The sequence below is a fragment of the Rattus norvegicus genome, chromosome 10, assembly GCF_021556685.1.
Source record: "Rattus norvegicus strain SHRSP/BbbUtx chromosome 10, alternate assembly SHRSP_T2T, whole genome shotgun sequence".
NCBI lineage: Eukaryota > Metazoa > Chordata > Mammalia > Rodentia > Muridae > Rattus > Rattus norvegicus.
In genome coordinates, this window is record NC_141543.1 from 23,133,354 (window position 1) to 23,155,561 (window position 22,208).

At 54.1% G+C, this 22,208-nt stretch overlaps 1 protein-coding gene across 3 annotated transcripts in view; it reads left to right on the top strand.

Moving 5' to 3' along the window:
* Stk10 (serine/threonine kinase 10) overlaps window positions 1-22,208 on the top strand; it is a 97,259-nt gene that overhangs the window by 23,800 nt on the left and 51,251 nt on the right.

Below are 22,208 nucleotides of genomic sequence, written 5' to 3' on the forward strand. Positions count from 1 at the left end.
TAGACGTTTGGAGTCATGTCTAAGGAACCTCAGGCCCTCAGGCACCTCCGCCATCACTGGGGTTGTGTGAGCCCAGGTCTTGCCACTGTTGGTGGAAAGGGTGGTTCAGAAACGTGCATTGATCAGAAAGGCGTGGGACACTGGGAACTTGCTATTGACTCGTGATGGTTTGTCATTTTTTCATGCCTGATGGGAAGCAAGAGTCTTGGCTTTTAATGGTGGAGTGCCTGACTTACTTTTGCTAAGTGGAGAAAGAGATCTTGCTGCTTAGGAAAAGAGAAAGTTCACAAGGTCCCGTGATTTTTCATATCCCAGGCAGGGATAGAGTGGGGAAGAAGAAGTCTGGCCAAGGGACGGGGAGTCAGTCCTCTCAGCTGGTGTTAGACTCGCACCCATAGCCATAGGGTGCCTGAGGAGGGACTTTAGAACACAAGACATTTAGCTGGCACATAGCTTTGGAGGTTCAGGGCCATGTGACAGGGTTGGCTGGGCTCTCTGCATGGACTCAGGTCAGTTGGAATCCAGAGAGCTTTGTTGTTCACATGGTGGTGCCCGGAGCCATAGAGCTCCTCAGGTCCCAGAAAGAACCTCAACACTCCTCAGTCCCTTCAGCAGGCAGTCTCCGTGACTTCATGACTAGTCCCCACTCTGCCAACATCACTACAGGGGGGAACAAGCTTCCAGTGCCTGAACTCTTGGGGGACTGAGGTAGTTATTGGAGAAAAGCACAAAGTAAAACTCCTCGGTGTTTTTTGTTAGAGGACCCACTGGTGACATTCAAAGAGTATTTTTTAGATAGTTCATGCATAGTTTTAAAGTAGGCCAGCCTGCCTTGGCGTCTTTGCCGTTTTAGTTGAGTGCTGGTTTCGTCCTGTCATAGCATCCTCTATATCCAGAAGAGCCGCACTCTCCTGTGGCCCTGGGAAGGCATCTCAGTGGTTTTCCCTTCTTGCTTGGGAATCTTTGTGAGAATTTTTTTAGATTTTTCAATGTCTGTTTCCAAACTGGCATCACAGAGCTACTTCTGTGTGAGCTGAAGTCTCCTGGCCTGCTCGTTTGTTTACCATTATTTCATCAGTCTCTCCTCCTACTGCCTGTCTGCCTGCACTGCACCCACTCCTCCCCCTCCCCACCATCACTGCACCAGCCCTCCCCCTCCCCCCACCACAGCACCAGCCCTCCCCACCATCACTGCACCCACCCCTCCCCCTCCCCACCACCACTGCACCAGCCCCTCCCCCTCCCCACCATCACTGCACCAGCCCCTCCCCTCCCCACCATCAATGCACCCACTCCTCCCCCTCCCCACCATCACTGCACCAGCCCCTCCCCCTCCCCACCATCACTGTACCAGCCCCTCCCCCTCCCCACCACCACTGCACCAGCCCCTCCCCCTCCCCACCACCACTGCACCCACCCCTCCCCCTCCCCACCACCACTGCACCAGCCCCTCCCCCTCCCCACCATCACTGCACCAGCCCTCCCCCTCCCCCCCACCACAGCACCAGTCCCTCCCCCTCCCCACCACCACTGCATCTGCCCCTCCCCACCACCACTGCACCCACCCCTCCCCCTCCCCACCATCACTGTACCAGCCCCTCCCCCTCCCCACCACCACAGCACCAGCCCCTCCCCACCACCACTGCACCCACCCCTCCCCCTCCCCCCACCACAGCACCAGCCCCTCCCCACCATCACTGTACCAGCCCCTCCCCCTCCCCACCACCACTGCACCAGCCCCTCCCCCTCCCCCTCACTGCACCAGCCCCTCCCCCTCCCCACCACCACTGCACCAGCCCCTCCCCCTCCCCCTCACTGCACCAGCCCCTCCCCCTCCCCACCATCACTGCACCAGTCCCTCCCCCTCCCCACCACCACTGCACCAGTCCCTCCCCCTCCCCACCACCACTGCACCAGCCCCTCCCCCTCCCCACCACCACTGCACTAGCCCCTCCCCCTCCTCACCACCACTGCACCAGCCCCTCCCCCTCCCCACCACCACTGCACAAGCCCCTCCCCCTCCCCACCACCACTGCACCAGCCCCTCCCCACCATGTACCAGCCCCTCCCCCTCCTCACCACCACTGCACCAGTCCCTCCCCCTCCTCACCACCACTGCATCTGCCCCTCCCCTCCCCCACTACCACTGCATTGCCCCCCTTTTTTTTTTTTCTTCTTTTTTTCAGAGCTGGGGACCGAACCCAGGGCCTTGCGCTTGCTAGGCAAGCGCTCTACCACTGAACTAAATCCCCAACCCCAACATTTGCCCCTTTACCCTCACCATCACTGCATCCATCCCTCCCTTCCTCACCATCACCGCCCATACCCCTCCCTTATCCACCATCTACACATTGGTGCAGACATCAGGTAGGCAATTACAGTGAACTGGGGAAATCTCCTCTAGGCCTCAGATGCTGTCTGACAACATTCTTAGCTTTGGGTTCATGGAAGCTGGGGACCTGTTTACATGTTCCGAAAGGATACCATCCAAAAGGTTGCATAGTAGTCACAGGATATTAGGTCACATGCACAGGTGAGCGATGAATGGCTCTTTAAGAAGGCCAAGATAACCTAAGGCAGTTTGGCTCTGGAGCTGCAAAATTCAAACTACTCCCCATTCATTGACGTTAAAGTCAGCAGGTCAGCTTTTGTTGAACAAGCAGTGCAGGTGTGGCTTCCTTTGAGGACTTCATAGGGTCAAAGCGGCTCTTGGACTGAGTCAACCCCTGGGGAGAGGTGCAGCTGGCACAATAATTGGAGGCCATCTTGGGCAAGGCCTCGATGCCAAAGTGAAGACTTTGTAGCTGCCCTTACAGAGGTCAGCAGCCTCAGCATTTCCTGGGATACTCATATCAGCGATGTGGCCCACCTGGTCCTCCCGGATCATAAGCTGCCCAGCAGCCGGTAGCTTTAAGAACCTTCTAGGTGAGTCATGATGGTTTAAGTTTGAAAACATCTATTTTTGGGCCTTGGCAACTCAGTTACATTTTGCTTAGGGGAAGTACATTCTGTGCTGTATTAAAAAAAAAAAAAAAAGGTCAGATTTGGGGCCAAGAGGTAAAGCCTTGAGTCTGGTCAGTTCAGACCCCACCCAGTGCCTGAGGATGTGGCATGGGACGTGGACCAGCTTCAGGGGGAAGGAGCATCTGAACTGTGTCTTGCAGGATGCGCAGGAGTTGGAAAGGTTGGAAAGTTTGGCTAAGTCCAGGCTGTGTGGAAGTGAGGAGCCATGGGCTGCTGAAATTGAAGGCTGGAGGCCACACTGGCTGTTTTCTGTGGGGCGGCTTGAGGCCCAGGCTTCCTGCGTGCTCTCAGGAGCCATGGCGCCTAGGTACATGTGTAACAGAGCTAGTCAAGGCTGCTCCTGGGGATAGGGGTTAAGTAGCTGACCGCTAGCCAAGCGCCTGCCTGCACCCCACACAGGCAGGAGGGACCTTCCACCAAGCGATGTAACTCCTCTACCTGCCGTCTTGCATCCCACAAAGAGAGGTGACTTTCCCCCAGAATTGACAATCATAGCAAAATCTTTCTAGAGGACTCCCATCTCCACTTCTGCTTTCAAATATGAAATGGTACGAATAGTTGGGAAATCCCCTCTCCTCATGCCTTGGAGGGCTGCAGCCCCGTGAGAGCCGTGGGCACTCTGTTTCTGGTGGTATCACCAGTTCTGATAGCTGTGTTTGAAGGGCCAAAAGGCAGGTGGTGTTGGGGAGAGCCCGCTTTAGATAAGAATGTGTGCACAAGAGGTCATCTTGACCTATGATCAATGGAGAAGTTATTATTGAGACATCATACTTTTTTATTCTGTCTTTACAAATCCCGTGTGTGTCCTTCCCTTACAGCCATTTTTTGTTTGTTTGTTTGTTTGTTTGAGACAGGGTTTCACTGTATGGCCTTGGATGTCCTACAACTTGTTCTGTAGCCCACGCTGGCCTCCAGCTCACAGAAAACCATGTGCCTCTGCCTCCTGGATTAAAGGCCTGTGCTACCATTGCCTGGGTATTACAGTACTTTTTTTTTTTTTTCTTTTTCTTTTTTGTGGAGCTGGGGACCGAACCCAGGGCCTTGTGCTTCCTAGGCAAGCGCTCTACCATTGAGCTAAATCCCCAACCCCAACAGTACTTTTTAAAAAATGACTTTTTTTTAAATTTTATGTGCACTGGCGTTTTGCCTGCATGTATGTCTGTGTGAGGATGTTGGATCCCCTGGAACTGGAGATACAGAACTGCCCTGTGGGTGCTGGGAATTGAACCTGGGTCCTCTGGAAGAACAGCCAGTGCTCTTGATCAGTGCTCTTAACCACTGAGCCACCTCTGCAGCCCCTTTTACAGCACAGTTTTTAAAACTTAAACACACCTGAACTTTTACTGGAAGCTGTTTATCTAGTCAGATGTTACAAAATTCCCATAAGATTCACATCCCCAAGTGTCCTTGCATTCTCCCATGTGCTCAGTGGCTGAGCTGAGTGGATTTGAGCATTTAACTTAGCTCAGAGTACAATGGCTGATGGTCAGTTTCCTCCCTGAGTGGCTACTGTATTGACAGGCCTCCCAGTTCATCTACCCTGGGTTGACCCCATGTAACCTTGGCCTCGTGATTGTCCCACGTCACCGTAACCGAGATGGCAGTCTGTGAGGAACTGGGCCTCTCTTCCAACATACGCAGAATACTGGGAAGGAAACTGTGTTTCAGGATGCCCACATAGGCTTTCAGAAGGGAAAACTCTGGCTTCTAACTAATGCCCACTTCTGTTGTGTAAATGTTCCCACTACAGGTCAGTATCAGGGGCTAACACAATCTGGCAAGTCCCTGGTCTCCCTGAGCTCAGAGTCTGTGAGCAGAAGCACACTCCAAACACTGGCGTGTATGGGAAAACCAGAGCAAGTGGGAAGCCAACTTTAGCAAATCTAGTGGAGAAGTGCTGCAGCCAGCCCTTCTGGGGTGGGGTCAGGAGCCGGGGCCTATCATAGAACCGGAGGGATCCTCCCTTGGGCGAGGGGCTGGGACATTTAGACTGATCCCAGAAAGGCTAGATGGAGGCAGACCTCTGCAAATTTGGTGGCAAAACTGAAGCAGAAGGAAGTTCAAAGGCGCTGAGGCAGGAGCTGGAGAGGCAGGTAGCTGGGGTCTAGCAGAGACTGAAATGAAATGGGACTAGGCTATCCACAAGCGCCTGGGAATTCAGCTGTGACGTGGGCAGCCTTGTGGCAGGAAGGACAGTTACTAAGTAGGCAGCCCCATTCGTTCCACAGTGCACAACTGTGTCATCATGGAGGCCAGAGGTCAATATTGTGTATCTTCCTGAAGCACTGACTTTTGAGGTGACTTTTTTTTGCACGGAATCTGAATTTCATGATACAATTGGGCTAACCTCTGAGCTACAGGGGTCTCCCCCGACACACACACACACACACACACACACACACACACACACACGAACACACACGAACACACCCGACCCCACCCCAGGTTTTTCTGAGTGCCAGCATGCCCTCAAGCTTGCAAGACAGACACCTTAATCTTTCCAGTACAATGCCTGCAACTTAAAAAAAAAAAAAAAGATATCTCATGTTTTAGACACTAAATACACTTATTTAAAAAGAAGAGAGTGTGGTGGCACACATCTATAATCCCAGCACTTGGGAGGCAGAGGCAGTGGATCTCTGTGAGTTCGAGGCCACAGAGATCCACTACAGAGAGAGTTAAACCACGGATACACAGAAAAACCCTCTCTCAACACCCTCTCCCCTAAAAAAAAAAAAAGAATCAGCATCAGCATCTCAAGTGGAAACTGCATCTGTTGCCGTAGAAACAAAACAAAGTGATCCCTTGTGGCCGGGTCCTTTGCTCTTATGAAGCCTTGGTCTGAGTCCTGCCTCAGGGAAGGTCCCCTGGGAGGACAAGCAAACACTGAGGAAGGAAGGACTCTGTGAAGTCAGTGCAAGGTGACACTTCCACCCATGTGGGCTGGTCTTTGTGGTAAGGACGTTAGGCCAGATCAAGCAAGCCGCACCAGATCTGTAGAGCTTCTCTCTTTGTGTGGAACAGTGAAGGACCAGAGTGACCTGCCGGTGTCACCGTGGGGTGGACAGACAGGGCCCGAGCATGGTACTGTCTACCAACCTGGAGCCCACAGCTCATTATAGATGGACACTGCGGAGTCCCCTCATGATGAAGCTTCCACAGACATCCACGTGTGTGGGTGCCTTCCCACAGCATTGGGACTATTGGGAGCACATGAGCCTTGCTGGGCTGTCCTGAGTATGTCATCCCTCACCTCTGTCCAGCAGTCCTCCTACCCACGGTCCATTGCTGCTGTGGTAGGGACAACACCTCTTTGTGGTAGCCTCAGGCTATGTGGGCCACAGACACCTGTAGCTTGGCCTCGGGCCTGAGATGTGCTCTAGATTAGCCACTGACCTCAGGACCCCTCTGTGTGCTCTGGTTCTAAAGCTGAGGCTGTTTCTACCAGATTCTCGTAGGGTGGAACGGGGAGGAAACGAAATATTTTTCATCCCACATTTTTTTTCCATCAAAGCCAAGGTGCATAAAGATGACTAAGAGACCACATTTCCAGATGAGGATGTCAGGAGCCATTTCCTCCCACGGGACTTGTTCCTCGGGCCTGTATGCACGGGAGGCCTGCCTCAGGGAGTCCCAACTGGGCTGTGGGTAGCCCCATGGGCTTCATGAGCATGCTAGGTGTCCATATGTTGGGAGATGCGTGTGTGTGTGTGTGTGTGTGTGTGTGTGTGTGTGTGTGTGTGTGTGTCTGCACGCTGTTCAGAGTCACTAGTAGAGGACTTCGGATGTTCTAAACATGGAATGGTAACTGTCTGGTAACTGTCTGAAGTGTGGTGACCTAGAATGTCTTAGTGCAGCCCCGAAGATGAAGTGAAGTGAGTCGACTAAAGAGAAAGATGTTCGATATGACCCAAGGCATGCTGGGTAGGAATCAGGAGAGCCGGTACTCAGGCCTATTGACAAACACCCCCTAACTCTAACTCCCCCTGCCCCTAACTCCTAGCCTCAATGACCAGGTAAGGAGTGACTCCCCTTCCCCTGCCCACCACCTCCAGATGAACTCTCAGAACAGCTGGGGCTACCCCTTTGAGCCCACCCCTTTTCTTACTGAATGAGCCTGTCCCTCCTATTACTATAAATTGAGGGTTTTTTTCCCTTAGTTTTTTCTATGGAGCTTGGGATCTGTTTTTTTTTTTTTTTTTTTCGGTGCTGGGGATCGAACCCAGGGCCTTGCATTGGGATCTGTTTTTTTAGACAGGGTCTCACTATGTAGCCCTGGATGACCTGGAACTCACTCTGTAGACCAGGTTGGCCTTGAACTCACACAGATCCACCTGCCTCTACCTCTTGAGGGCCAAGGTTAAAGGTGTGTGTCACCACTACTCGGCTCTCTTACTGTAATTCTTAATTCTGGATCCTTAGTCATCTGAATGGCCAGGGTAGTCGTTCTCAGGGGTGTATGGCCCCTGGGCATGGGCTCTGAGGGCTCCCTGACAGTCACTAACTTCTGCTTACCACTCAGGTCTGTCTACACACACACACACACACACACACACACACACACACACACACACACACACAGTGCTAATACTCTGAGGCAGGTGCATTTCACGGGCCAGCCCCATTTTATACAGGGGACACCAGAGGCTCTGGGAGGGTGCTATGGTTTGGATTAGGATTTGTCCCCTGAGGACTCACATGCTGGGATTTCATCCCAAGGGATACACTGCAAAAGACTGGAGAAGCTCAAACGGGTGAGGCACAGCGAAAGATGAGTGGGGGCCTTGTGCACCTTGCATTTGCCCCTGCTTTCTAGAAGGATTATGTTGACTTTGGAGTGTGCAGCTTCCCACTAGAAGAGTGAGCCTAGCTGTCCCACCTCTCTGAATTAGCACGAACCTTCCCAAGGCAGCACCTCATGACTTGGCTCTAGCCCTCCCCTCCCAGCAGATCTGCCCTTAGTCCACTGGGTTCCTGGTGGCCCTGACAAGGACTCATAATTACAGCCCAAAGCAGGAAGCCAGGCAGTTGATTCTGCTCTCTTGTGTTTTGGGGCTTCCCCTTTTTGCTAGCCACTCCCCTACTGCCCTCTCAGGAGGACTCAACAAGGGTTGTCCCAGAGACAACCCTTACCTTGTGACTCTTGTGACCTCTGCCCCATTGTAAAACTGCTTGTGCAGTTAGGTATTTCATATGCCAGTCTCATGGGATTGACGCTCACCGCCCTGGAGCAGGAGGGGCTGTTATTCATTCAGTGGTCATTTGTTCATACACAGACTCAGCCACAGCATGCCAGGAAGTTTTAGATGTTGGGATACAGGCTCGGAGCTGTCCCGGTTTCTCAAGTGTCCTGTGAAGATGCCACTTGGGTGTTTCTAGCTGTATCTGTGTTTGGTACATTTACCAAATCCTAGTCCATGGGTCACCTATGTGACTGTGACCTGGAGGCAGGCTTTGCAGTTCCCCAACCTTGATGGATGAAGTCGCAGTTTCTGAGATGAGCTAGTGGCAGACTGACACACTCCACTCGGAGGCCCGGGCATAGCCTGGCCAAGGAGATGTTTAGGCTCCATGAGAACTGCTGTGGGAGGGACCGTAGCCCTGGGGATGTGGAAAGGCTGTGTCCTCTCCTTGTTCACTGGTGGTACGTAGGGCCCAACACTGTATACCTCTCTGGCTCTGTGGGCTGGCAAGTGTTATCTCTTTGTTACACCCACTGTCCCATCTCACCATCCAATCTCTGGTTCCAACCCTGCCTGCCTCTCAGGGACTCAGTGCTAAGAAGCCTTCAGTAAGTTATGTAGTAGGGAATGCCAGCTCCGAGGAGGAGCCTCCTATGGCATTGATGTGGCTCATGTCCTGTGTGCCCTGTCTAAAGGGTTCCAAGTCCTCATCCTGAGTCCCTGGTGGCCATGGCTGGAAACAACCCTGATTTATTCCTTTCTGGGCTCAGTACTGTTCCTGGCTAGTCTTATGAGATTGGTGGCTAGCCCGCCAGCCAGCCAGCCTGAGTCTTCCCTCACATAAAGGGGTGTCTTTGAGTCTCCCTAGAGAGCCGAGCTGAGCTCTGACTTAACATTTCCTGCACAGTGGCCAGGAATGCAGCTCAGGGGACTCTGAGCCTGAAGCCGGGACCTCTACCCTCTGGGATAGACAGCCTAGGAGTGGAGTCACCTCAGTCCCATCTGAGTGATGCCTTGGGGCCTGGGCAAGCACCTTTGGGTATGGACATGGAGTGGGAGTGGTTGAGGGCAGAGCGGCAATCCCAGAACTGCCACCTCCACCCCTGCATGCATTCAAGAACCCAGGTTACTGCCTGTGACTCAGGCCTCATTCCAAAGCTGCCGGGGACCGGGGAAAGCTGGATTCCTGACCCAGGCTTGCTGCAAGGTGGTGGGCGGAACTGGCACTGAGGAACAAGGCTGGTCCTAGGAGGCATCATGGGTGTGGGCGCCCCACTCAATGGCCGAGTTGTTTGGCTGATACTCAGAGGTGGGGAGGTTCTGGGACTCCACCTACAGGGGCAGGCAGCTGACGAACTAGGCAGGGTTTATGTTGACTCTTGCTTTTTTTTTTTTTTTTTTTTTTTTGAAGGCTGCCTTCATGGCTTCCTCTTTCAGGCTTTGGGTGACTAACCAGAAGCTTCTGTCTTCTGCCCTGTGTTAGAGAGCTTGGAGGCCCCCAGCTCTTGACCTGGGGACGAGCAGCAAACACTATCCCTGCTTCCTCAAGGAGAAATGAATCCAGAGCAGAAAGGTGGCCAGCCGCAGGATTCCGCCATCCCTAGGCATGGCCAAACTTGAGTTTATTCCTTCTTCTTCAGTTCTGTGCTGAATAGCCTTGGGGTAGCCCCTTACCCTGTCAAGCCTCTGCATTCTCATCTGTACGGTAGGCTGCTTGTGGCTTAAGAGATGTTTACAGAATGCTTGCTTAGCACAGCCCCGGGTCAGTGAATCTGCCCTAATTTCTGAGCATCTCAAAGCCATTCAGCAAACACTTGTGAGTTACATGCAGCTAGAGTCCTCTGTGCCTGTGAGGTTCAACGTCACCGGTACCGAGCACACAGAGACCTCTTTCCTTGTCAGTGTTGCCTAAATGATACAAGAGAGCAAGCATTCACCTAGCATTCCTACTGAGTTAGCCTCTGTTGCTCTTCTAGAATCTTCCGGACGTGTGGGAGGATGTGTGGGTTCTGGGTGGACACGATGCCGTTCAGTCAGGGACTCTGGCACTGGTAGATGTCTATCTGTCAGGCCCTGGCCAGATTCCCAGACTGATAGACAACTGTATGAGGCCTAGACTTTGACCACCAACGTTTTGAAAACACAAACTGCTTGCTCTGTGAAAAGGTGACTACAGTCACACCAAGACCTAAAATGTTGATGCCACAAAAGGTCATACAGATTTTGAGAACCTCATTTTCCAGATGGGGAGACAGAGGCCTAGGTAGGGAAAGGGATAGGGTAGCCTGTGATGGGAACAGTGGCCCTTTGTAGGGCCGTGCTCAGGAGTCTCACATGTCTGGGTCACCTGAGTTCCTGCTCCTGGTCAGTATATGGTAGTGACCTCAGGAAAGGCCAGGCGTGGAGAACTGAGGCTAGAGTTCTGAAGGTCAATGGGGTGGTGGCTCACCTCTGGACTGCGTGTGACTCAGTTGTCTCTGGGGGGGGGGGATGGTTAGGGTTCTGGCATTGCCTGGTGGAGCTGTCTGGTGGCTGTAAAAGTTAATGTCTAAGCCCTGGGGTGGCCATGCTTATCTGGGCTGGGATATCCTGGCCCCTTATCTCCGGGTGAGCAGCCTGCTCAGTCCATGTGTGAAATGGAAGGGCCCAAGGGTTAGAGCCAGGAGACCGAGGGGCCATTCTCACTGACCCAGGGGCCTGCCTGTGACTCAAGCTTCCTGTGGCTTCCACTGTGAGAGGGGATGGAGATGGGTGCTCTCCACACTCTCACAGAACCCCCCTCACCCAATCCTGGTTCTCTCTCTACCACTCTCTATTGCCTGGCCTGACTCTGAGACTCAGGTCCCCGTGTCTAAGTGGGAATAAAATATCACCTAATCCTCATCACACCCCGTGGCGTTCATCAGCACATACCTACCGCATATCGGGCATGTGTTCTGGGTCCATGAGCACCACCCCGGACTGAGATGCCAGCATCTTTCAGAGTTTCTCCTAAGAGCAAGTGTGACGGACCATGCCGAGCCTTTGCTTGGGGGGTGGCATCCTAACACTCCGGCTGTGTTAGGTGTCATGGAAGGAAAAACTGACTAGCCAGCCTGGATGCTGGCATGGAGCGACATATCCCGTGGAGGGCCTGCATACTTGGAACTGCTGCTACCACTTAGCTGAACGGGTCTCTAGGGTCAGCATTGAGAGGGGAAACAGGAGCAAGGTGGAGACATGAGGACTTCCATTTCTGGGTCCCTCAGGCCTACACAGTTACTAGCTTGGTTCTTCACGGGAACAGTTGGCTCATGGGCAACAGAGAAGATGCTGTCTTGGAAAGCAGGCTGTCCTTTCAGAGTGACCTCTGGGTGCTAGGATATTGTGCCAGTGATGAGATTGCCCCCAGAATGCCCATGGCAGTGAGGCAGGGATGACTCCTCACTGCTCTGTTTCTGTTCTGTCACAGGGCCTGAAACGGTGCCTGATACAGGGCCCCAGTGGGATGAATCTCCATTCCACTCACAAATGGTCAGAGCAGTGGAGCCCAGAGGCTCAGGAGCCTGGCCTCAAGACAGCTGCTTAGCCTAGGTCAAGGCATTGTAGTCCACAGTGGTCTCCAGGTTACTTGGCTTTCAGCCCAGGAAGGAAGCCAGTGACTTCAGGCTGCTGTCACATCCTCCATTAGGTAACCCCAAGCAAGGTCCCCAAGGAAACAGGGAATCTCCTAGATACTGAGGAAGGAGACCAGCTGTGCTAGGGACAAGCCTCCAGCCAGAAGGGTTAGGGTCAGCAAGGGTGGGCCCCCCACCTGCATCCCTGTGTGGGGAGGCCCACCTTTGTTTTGTTTGGCTCTGCTTTCTTGGTATATATGTAAGTGTGCATTTATGCTTTATGAAGGTCAGAGGTCAACCTCAGGTATCTTCCTTGACCCTGCCCCTGACTCACACACCACAGCTTTTGAAGTCTTTCCTGAACAGGGAGCTCACTGAATCTTCTAGACTGATTAGACAGCAAGCCCTGGGATCCTCTTGCTCCTTCTCCCCAGTGCTGGGGTCCTGGCCGTTGGTCACTCTACTCACTTTTTATATGGGTTCTGTGGATCTGAAGCTCAGTTCCCACCCCATTGCTTGCACAGCAGACACTTTACTGACTGAACCATCTCTCCAGCCCGCCTTGGTGTTGTCGCTGTTGTTGTTTTTAAACATTCATTTGTTTGTTTGTTTCCTGGAGGAAGAGGCATCACGTGAGACCCGCCCCCATAACAAAATTTTAAATGTAGCATACATTATCGTTGATTAGTATTACACTGTGGACAACAGGCTCCAGAGCCGACTGGGCTTGAGGAAGTGGGGCGTTGAGCCCACTGGTTAGCAGCACTCTCTCCAAGGCCGCTCTGGGGTCTGTGTCTGTCGGTGCCTGGTCCCTGGCAGTCCCGGGTCCCTGTCATAAATGTGTCTCCAATCTTTCTGCTTCTGACGTCTCTCCCTCAGGGTAGCATCCTGAGGGCTCGTGCTTGTCCTCTGTCACCCTGCAGACTTTTTCCTTCTTGGAAGCCAGCAGTTCTGGTAGCTGGCTTACTCCATGCGTGTCACCATCGGTCACGGATGCATGGCTTGTATCCACACCTTGCCTTTTATGAACTGTGCGTGAGTGAACATGGGAGTACCGACAGCTCTTTGCAACCCTGGTTCTAATCCTTTTGGATAAATCCCCAGATGTCGGGTAGCTGGATCCTGTGTTCCATTTTGGAGAAACCCTAGGATGGCCTTGAACTCACAATCTAACGGCCTCTGCCTCCTGAATTCCGGCCACCACACAACTCCATGCTGTGTTCTGTAGCAGCCTTGCCACTTTGTGTACCTGCTGGCAGTGAGCCAAGGCTTCCTTTGTGTCCCCTGGACAGCACCTGGTGGCACTGTGTCTGACGACAGCAGTCTGACAAGGTCCTCCCGGTGTTTATGGCGTGTTTGCTGGCACATTTGTTTGTCTCCTAGCCGCTCTTGGTTGGGTGCTGGAGTTTCCTTTGTAATCTGGGAATGAGCCTGTTAGGAAGTGGTGGTGACTGGCAGGCGTGTCCCTGGGCTACAGGCTGCTCGCTGTGTCCTCTGTTCCACAGAAGCTTTTGCGTTGGACAGGCCTGCTTCCTTCTGGTCACAGGGCCCACGTATTATCTGATGTCATATCTACCAAGTCACTGCCAAGAGCAGCGTCATGAAGCTGTCCCTGCTGGATTCTCTCGGGCCTTTTACAGTCTACGCTATGCCCGGCCTTTCGTCCGCCTTGCATTTATGTTTGTGTGAAGTAAGAGTCTGGCTTCTTTCCCATCCTGCGAGTGTCTGGCTTTATAAACTCCATTTGTTGAGCAAACTGTGTGCCCCAACTCTGACACCTTTGCTGAAAGACACTGGAAGGGCGGTTCCTTCAGCCCGTCTTCGTGTTTGTTTTGTGCCATTACTAGGCTGCATTTGGACCAATGTGTGTAGCTTTGCAGTATGTTTTAAAAGTGTAAGACTTCTGGATCCCCAGCCTTTTAGCGGAGATCAGTTCAGAAAGTGTAAGACCTTTTCCAAAGGTTGCTGGGGGCTCCTTGACAATTCCTGTGAATTTGAGGCTGAGTTTTTTTCGTTTCTATAAAAGCTATTGCTGGGATTTGGTGGAGATTTCCGATCCTGTGTTGGCACTGGGTGGTGAGGATGTAGACAGCACTGGGTGGTGAGGATGTAGACGGCACTGGGTGGTGAGGATGTAGACAGCACTGGGTGGTGAGGATGTAGACAGCACTGGGTGGTGAGGATGTAGACAGCACTGGGTGGTGAGGATGTAGACGGCACTGGGTGGTGAGGATGTAGACAGCACTGGGTGGTGAGGATGTAGACAGCACTGGGTGGTGAGGATGTAGACAGCACTGGGTGGTGAGGATGTAGACAGCACTGGGTGGTGAGGATGTGTTGGCACTGGGTGGTGAGGATGTAGACGGCACTGGGTGGTGAGGATGTAGACGGCACTGGGTGGTGAGCCTGTGTTGGCACTGGGTGGTGAGGATGTAGACGGCACTGGGTGGTGAGGATGTAGACGGCACTGGGTGGTGAGCCTGTAGACAGCACTGGGTGGTGAGCCTGTAGACAGCACTGGGTGGTGAGCCTGTAGACAGCACTGGGTGGTGAGGATGTAGACGGCACTGGGTGGTGAGGATGTAGACGGCACTGGGTGGTGAGCCTGTAGACAGCACTGGGTGGTGAGCCTGTAGACAGCACTGGGTGGTGAGCCTGTGTTGGCACTGGGTGGTGAGGATGTAGAAGGCACTGGGTGGTGAGGATGTAGACGGCACTGGGTGGTGAGCCTGTGTTGGCACTGGGTGGTGAGGATGTAGACGGCACTGGGTGGTGAGCCTGTGTTGGCACTGGGTGGTGAGGATGTAGACGGCACTGGGTGGTGAGGATGTAGACGGCACTGGGTGGTGAGCCTGTGTTGGCACTGGGTGGTGAGGATGTAGATGGCACTGGGTGGTGAGCCTGTGTTGGCACTGGGTGGTGAGGATGTAGACGGCACTGGGTGGTGAGGATGTAGACGGCACTGGGTGGTGAGCCTGTAGACAGCACTGGGTGGTGAGCCTGTAGACAGCACTGGGTGGTGAGCCTGTGTTGGCACTGGGTGGTGAGGATGTAGACGGCACTGGGTGGTGAGGATGTAGACGGCACTGGGTGGTGAGCCTGTAGACAGCACTGGGTGGTGAGCCTGTAGACAGCACTGGGTGGTGAGCCTGTGTTGGCACTGGGTGGTGAGGATGTAGACGGCACTGGGTGGTGAGGATGTAGACGGCACTGGGTGGTGAGGATGTAGACAGCACTGGGTGGTGAGCCTGTAGACAGCACTGGGTGGTGAGCCTGTGTTGGCACTGGGTGGTGAGGATGTAGACGGCACTGGGTGGTGAGGATGTAGACGGCACTGGGTGGTGAGCCTGTAGACAGCACTGGGTGGTGAGCCTGTAGACAGCACTGGGTGGTGAGCCTGTAGACAGCACTGGGTGGTGAGGATGTAGACAGCACTGGGTGGTAGGCCTGTGTTAGCAATGGGTGGTGGTAACGTCTCATCAAGTTTAGGTTCCTGTTAGTGAACCTGGATGCCATTTCCATGCCTCTGTGTCATCTTCCCTTTCTTTTAGCAACATTCTGTGGTTTTCACATGATTTTTATATCCTACATCTTTGAGTTTTCAGCTGTGAATTTTGTGGTGCTGTCTCAGCATTCCCCTCCTTCCTGTTCCCCCTTTGGCCTCCAGCACAGGGTCATGTGTGGCCCCCCACCACAGGGTCACTCTGAATTGACATCCTTGATGAAGACATGTTCTGCACCATGCACGTCAGATGTCTCTCACAAAGCTGTCCGATCTTACGAGAACCTTTGGTGCATCATTGAATCAACTCTGTGTTATTTCTCCCTGCAGTTCGTTAATATGATACAGTACATTAATAGTTGTGTGTTTAAGTTGAACCATCCTCGCATTCCTAGGGTAAATCCTGCTTGGCTAAGGTTTTGTTTGTTTTTGTTTTTGCTAGATCTTGTTAAGTTTGATCTGTGGTGGTATATTTGTATATAACCTACTGTCTCACAAACCCCAACACTACAGATGCTGGGTTGTTACAACGTATTAGTTAGGGAACCATGATAAGAAAAATGACCATGGGGCTGGAGAGATGGCTCAGAGGTTAAGCACACTGGCTGCTCCTCCAGAGGTCCTGAGTTCAATTCCCAGCAACTGCAGGGTGGCTCACAACCATCTGTAGTGAGATCTGGTGCCATCTTGTGGTGTGTGGGCATATATGTAGGCAGAACACTACATACAGAGTAAATCTAAAAAAAAGAAAGCACAGGGCATGGTAGTGCCCACCTTTAGTCCCAGCACTCAGGAAGCAAGGGCAGTTGGATCTCTGAGTTTCAGGCCAGCCTGGTCTACAAAGCCAGTCCAGGACAACCAGAGTCTGTTACACAGAGAAACCCTGTCTTGAAAAACAAACAATCAAAAAGAGAAGAAAAATGACGTTACAGACATGGTTTTTCCTCATATTTTCAACCCAAAGCTTGGCCGACTCCACGAATGCCAGCCAGTAGATTAGGGGCAAACTTTATTTGTTACTGTTGATTTCTGTTTTCTAATTAAACCCCACGCAGCTGTGTGAAAGCCCAGAGGAACTGATAATCCAAGCCCCTGCGGCCCAGTGCTGACAAGCTGAAGGGTGATCCCTAAATTCCTAAAGGCTAAAAAGCCAAGTAAGGCGTGAGACTAGAGCTGGAGCCTTAGCTCTAGTCTGGGCCTGACCTCACGCTGAGCTTCCCGGCAGCCAAAGCAAAGTACAGATAAAGGGGAAGCATAGGAGGGAGTCCACAGTTCCATAAGTGGAGAAGAGGAAGGAAACCAGACTTTCAGAGCACCCTGCTTCCCAGGGCTGACCTCAGAAGGCTGAGTGTGTGTGGAACCTTGTGTACCAGTGTTGTGCAAGGGGTGTTGCAGTTGAAGGCACAGTGCCCACCCAGGCCTGGCCACTTCTTACACCAGCTTGTGATAATCATGAGGGTGTGCCAATAGCTTGTGGTCAACCATTGTCCCCAGGGACACTTGCCAATTTCGTTCACTAGAGGTGCCACAGAAGTAGATCAGAAGTGTGCCAGCACCGCGGCTTTCCGGCTGGGCCTTCCAGCCAGGGGTTGCTTTAGTATTCCTGGTGATGTTGGGGGCAGAGCTCAGCGCCATTTTGCATTTGAGGAAATGGACTAGGGGAGGTTCCCAGTATCACGTTCTCTTAATATCAGATGGGACTGCTACCTTTTCTTTTCGGATGGTACCTGGCAGCCGAGAGGCGTGTCTGGCCCTGTTGTGTGCACTGTAGGGCCGACCCCTTCAATCCTTGAGATAAATCTAGAAGTTTACCGTCGCCTGTGTTACAGGGACTGGCTAGTGGCTTCCGGCTTCTGGGGGTGTTGGGATCGGCCTGACTGCTGGCAGACATTGCCTAGGAAGAAGAAAGAGGATGGCGTCCTGGTTTTGTTTCCTGTTGCTGCTGTGGTAACGGCCTGGCGAAAGCAACTCAGAGGAGACAGGGTTTATTTCAGCTCACGGCTCCGGGTTCCACTTAAAGGTTGTAGGGAAGCTAAAGCAGCAGGGAGTTGAAGCAGCCGGTCATGCCTATGGTCAGGAGCAGAGGAAGGGCACATACGTGCTTGTGCTCTGCTTGCCTTTCCCACTCTCCTCCGGGGCAGGGACCAGACCAAGAGGATGGTGCCCCCCCCCGGTGAGCAGTCAAGACAGTCCTCCACAGGCCACTTGATCGCTCTAGTCCCTCACTGAGACCCTTTTCCGTGTGATTCCAATGTGATTGTGTCAAGCCAACCAGGAGTCTCAAAAACAAATGGCCGAGCTAGGTGGCACTCGCCTTTAATCCTGCTTTAATCCGGGAGGCTGAGGCAGACTGATCTATCTTTGTGAGTGCGAGGCCAGCCTGGGCTACTTAGTGAGTTCCAAGTCAGCCAGAGGTACATAGTGAGACCCTGTCTGAAAACAATAGAGAGACTCCAAGCTCCATAGATACGTCAGGGTAGCAGCGTATATTGGCTGAGCCCCAACCTGGACAGTCAACGTGATGTTCCTGAGAGGGGTAAGGTGTGCCATTCACCTGACTTATCACTTATGGTCCCTTTGGGATGACTAGGGCTTGTGTATTTCCCTCGGCTGTGCTCTATGGCTGATTTCACAGTGACTGACAGGAGGCCTGGGTAGGATTGCAGGTGGGGTGCTGTGAGGTGCTGAGAAGTCCGCCTGCAGCTCTCTGATGCCTAGGAGGACAGCGAGTGGTGGGTGGGTGGGTGGGTGGGTGGGTGGTTGATGCTGGGTTTTCTTCCCTGCTATACGGGTTCTACAAATGAATACTTCCTTGAGAGGTTATTGTCAGGTTGGAGAGAAGTCTCAGAGATGCTGAGGTCAGTTTGCCGCTGATGAACAGGCAGAATGACTGACGTAGCTGTCTCAGAGGCAAATCCTCCCTTCCTGTGGGCAGTAGTGTGCAAGCAGACAAGTGCCCTTTCTCCATGGCAACTTTCTTATGGCATGGCCTATGGTGGGGCTGGCAGGTCAGGATTGTCCACTCCTCCTAAAACCTCTCTTGTTGCTGGCCCAGATCACAGCCCCACTGGGCATCTAGATCTGCTTACTGTTCAATGTAGCCTGGCCCTATTTACCTTCTGTGGTTCCCAGCGTGACTTCTCTCTCGATACAACAGTTGTGGGCCAGAACCACAGCAGTTCCTTTTACAGTTGAGGTGGGTCCAGATGGCTGAAGGCACCCCAAGGAGATGTGGGCCGGGGTGTGGGACCAGCTGTGGCTGCGTCCAAAGCTCTCTGCATTTTATTTTCATCTTTATATTACCCAGAAGCCTCTGGAACGTTGGCTCACAGTCTGTGGGTCGTGACCCTTTGGGGGTTGAAAGACCCTTTCACAAGGGTGTCACCTAAGACCATTGGAAAACACAGGTATTTACATTAAAATTTATAACAAAAATTACAGTTATGAAGTAGCAATAATATTATGGTTGGGGGTCATCACAACATGAGTCGCAGCATTAGAACAGTTGAGAACCACCGCTCTAGAAGGAATGATTAGGGGCCCATCGTATAGCCCTGCAGTGTCTTCTCCCTTTCTGTTGGAGAGTTAGTGTATGGCTGAACGTGTCCTTCCTGTTTAGAGAGACCCAGCTTCATTGTCAGCCCATGGTGCTGACTCTGCCCCTGCTGAGTTGTATCATGGGAGTGGAGCTGGAAGCTGGGAGGGGGCTCTAGAGTAGTCATGATGTTGGTGTCTCCACTCGGGGCAGATGACAAAGATCTGCTTAGAGTGCCCCGGGAGGAGCAGGGATGAGAGTGCTCCAGGAGGAGCAGGGATGAGAGTGCTCCAGGAGGAGCAGGATGAGGGTGCTCCAGGAGGAGCAGGGATGAGAGTGCTCCAGGAGGAGCAGGATGAGAGTGCTCCAGGAGGAGCAGGGATAGAGTGCTCCAGGAGGAGCAGGGTGAGGGTGCTCCAGGAGGAGCAGGGTGAGGGTGCTCCAGGATGAGAGTGCTCCAGGAGGAGCAGGGTGAGGGTGCTCCAGGAGGAGCAGGGATGAGAGTGCTCCAGGAGGAGCAGGATGAGGGTGCTCCAGGAGGAGCAGGGTGAGGGTGCTCCAGGAGGAGCAGGGATAGAGTGCTCCAGGAGGAGCAGGATGAGAGTGCTCCAGGAGGAGCAGGGATGAGAGTGCTCCAGGAGGAGCAGGATGACGGTGCTCCAGGAGGAGCAGGGATGAGAGTGCTCCAGGAGGAGCAGGATGAGGGTGCTCCAGGAGGAGCAGGGATGAGAGTGCTCCAGGAGGAGCAGGGTGAGGGTGCTCCAGGAGGAGCAGGGTGAGGGTGCTCCAGGAGGAGCAGGGATGAGAGTGCTCCAGGAGGAGCAGGATGAGGGTGCTCCAGGAGGAGCAGGGTGAGGGTGCTCCAGGAGGAGCAGGGATAGAGTGCTCCAGGAGGAGCAGGATGAGAGTGCTCCAGGAGGAGCAGGGATGAGAGTGCTCCAGGAGGAGCAGGATGACGGTGCTCCAGGAGGAGCAGGGATGAGAGTGCTCCAGGAGGAGCAGGATGAGGGTGCTCCAGGAGGAGCAGGGATGAGAGTGCTCCAGGAGGAGCAGGGTGAGGGTGCTCCAGGAGGAGCAGGGTGAGATTGCTCCAGGAGGAGCAGGTTTGAGAGTGCTCCAGGAGGAGCAGGGTGAGAGTGCGCCAGGAGGAGCAGGGATGAGAGTATTCCAGGAGGAGCAGGATGAGGGTGCTCCAGGAGGAGCAGGGTGAGGGTGCTCCAGGAGGAGCAGGATGAGGGTGCTCCAGGAGGAGCAGGGATGAGAGTGCTCCAGGAGGAGCAGGGTGAGGGTGCTCCAGGAGGAGCAGGGTGAGGGTGCTCCAGGAGGAGCAGGGATGAGAGTATTCCAGGAGGAGCAGGGTGAGGGTGCTCCAGGAGGAGCAGGATGAGGGTGCTCCAGGAGGAGCAGGGATGAGAGTGCTCCAGGAGGAGCAGGATGAGAGTGCTCCAGGAGGAGCAGGGATAGAGTGCTCCAGGAGGAGCAGGGTGAGAGTGCTCCAGGAGGAGCAGGGATGAGAGTGCTCCAGGAGGAGCAGGGTGAGAGTGCCTCAGGAGGAGCAGGGTGAGGGTGCTCCAGGAGGAGCAGGGTGAGGGTGCTCCAGGAGGAGCAGGGATGAGAGTGCTCCAGGAGGAGCAGGATGAGAGTGCTCCAGGAGGAGCAGGGATAGAGTGCTCCAGGAGGAGCAGGGTGAGAGTGCTCCAGGAGGAGCAGGGATGAGAGTGCTCCAGGAGGAGCAGGGTGAGAGTGCCTCAGGAGGAGCAGGGTGAGGGTGCTCCAGGAGGAGCAGGGTGAGGGTGCTCCAGGAGGAGCAGGGATGAGAGTGCTCCAGGAGGAGCAGAATGAGAGTGCTCCAGGAGGAGCAGGGATGAGAGTATTCCAGGAGGAGCAGGGTGAGGGTGCTCCAGGAGGAGCAGGATGAGGGTGCTCCAGGAGGAGCAGGGATGAGAGTGCTCCAGGAGGAGCAGGATGAGAGTGCTCCAGGAGGAGCAGGGATAGAGTGCTCCAGGAGGAGCAGGATGAGGGTGCTCCAGGAGGAGCAGGGATGAGAGTGCTCCAGGAGGAGCAGGATGACGGTGCTCCAGGAGGAGCAGGGATGAGAGTGCTCCAGGAGGAGCAGGGATAGAGTGCTCCAGGAGGAGCAGGGATAGAGTGCTCCAGGAGGAGCAGGGTGAGAGTGCTCCAGGAGGAGCAGGGATGAGAGTGCTCCAGGAGGAGCAGGGTGAGAGTGCCTCAGGAGGAGCAGGGTGAGGGTGCTCCAGGAGGAGCAGGGTGAGGGTGCTCCAGGAGGAGCAGGGATGAGAGTGCTCCAGGAGGAGCAGAATGAGAGTGCTCCAGGAGGAGCAGGGATAGAGTGCTCCAGGAGGAGCAGGGTGAGGGTGCTCCAGGAGGAGCAGGATGAGGGTGCTCCAGGAGGAGCAGGGATGAGAGTGCTCCAGGAGGAGCAGGGTGAGGGTGTTCCAGGAGGAGCAGGATGAGAGTGCTCCAGGAGGAGCAGGGATGAGAGTATTCCAGGAGGAGCAGGATGAGGGTGCTCCAGGAGGAGCAGGATGAGAGTGCTCCAGGAGGAGCAGGGATAGAGTGCTCCAGGAGGAGCAGGGTGAGAGTGCTCCAGGAGGAGCAGGGATGAGAGTGCTCCAGGAGGAGCAGGGTGAGAGTGCCTCAGGAGGAGCAGGGTGAGGGTGCTCCAGGAGGAGCAGGGTGAGGGTGCTCCAGGAGGAGCAGGGATGAGAGTATTCCAGGAGGAGCAGGGTGAGGGTGTTCCAGGAGGAGCAGGATGAGAGTGCTCCAGGAGGAGCAGGGATGAGAGTATTCCAGGAGGAGCAGGATGAGGGTGCTCCAGGAGGAGCAGGGATGAGAGTGCTCCAGGAGGAGCAGGATGAGGGTGCTCCAGGAGGAGCAGGATGAGGGTGCTCCAGGAGGAGCAGGGATGAGAGTATTCCAGGAGGAGCAGGATGAGGGTGCTCCAGGAGGAGCAGGATGAGGGTGCTCCAGGAGGAGCAGGGATGAGAGTATTCCAGGAGGAGCAGGATGAGGGTGCTCCAGGAGGAGCAGGATGAGGGTGCTCCAGGAGGAGCAGGGATGAGAGTGCTCCAGGAGGAGCAGGGTGAGGGTGCTCCAGGAGGAGCAGGGTGAGGGTGCTCCAGGAGGAGCAGGATGAGGGTGCTCCAGGAGGAGCAGGGATGAGAGTGCTCCAGGAGGAGCAGGGATAGAGTGCTCCAGGAGGAGCAGGGATGAGAGTGCTCCAGGAGGAGCAGGGTGAGAGTGCCTCAGGAGGAGCAGGGTGAGGGTGCTCCAGGAGGAGCAGGGTGAGGGTGCTCCAGGAGGAGCAGGGATGAGAGTGCTCCAGGAGGAGCAGAATGAGAGTGCTC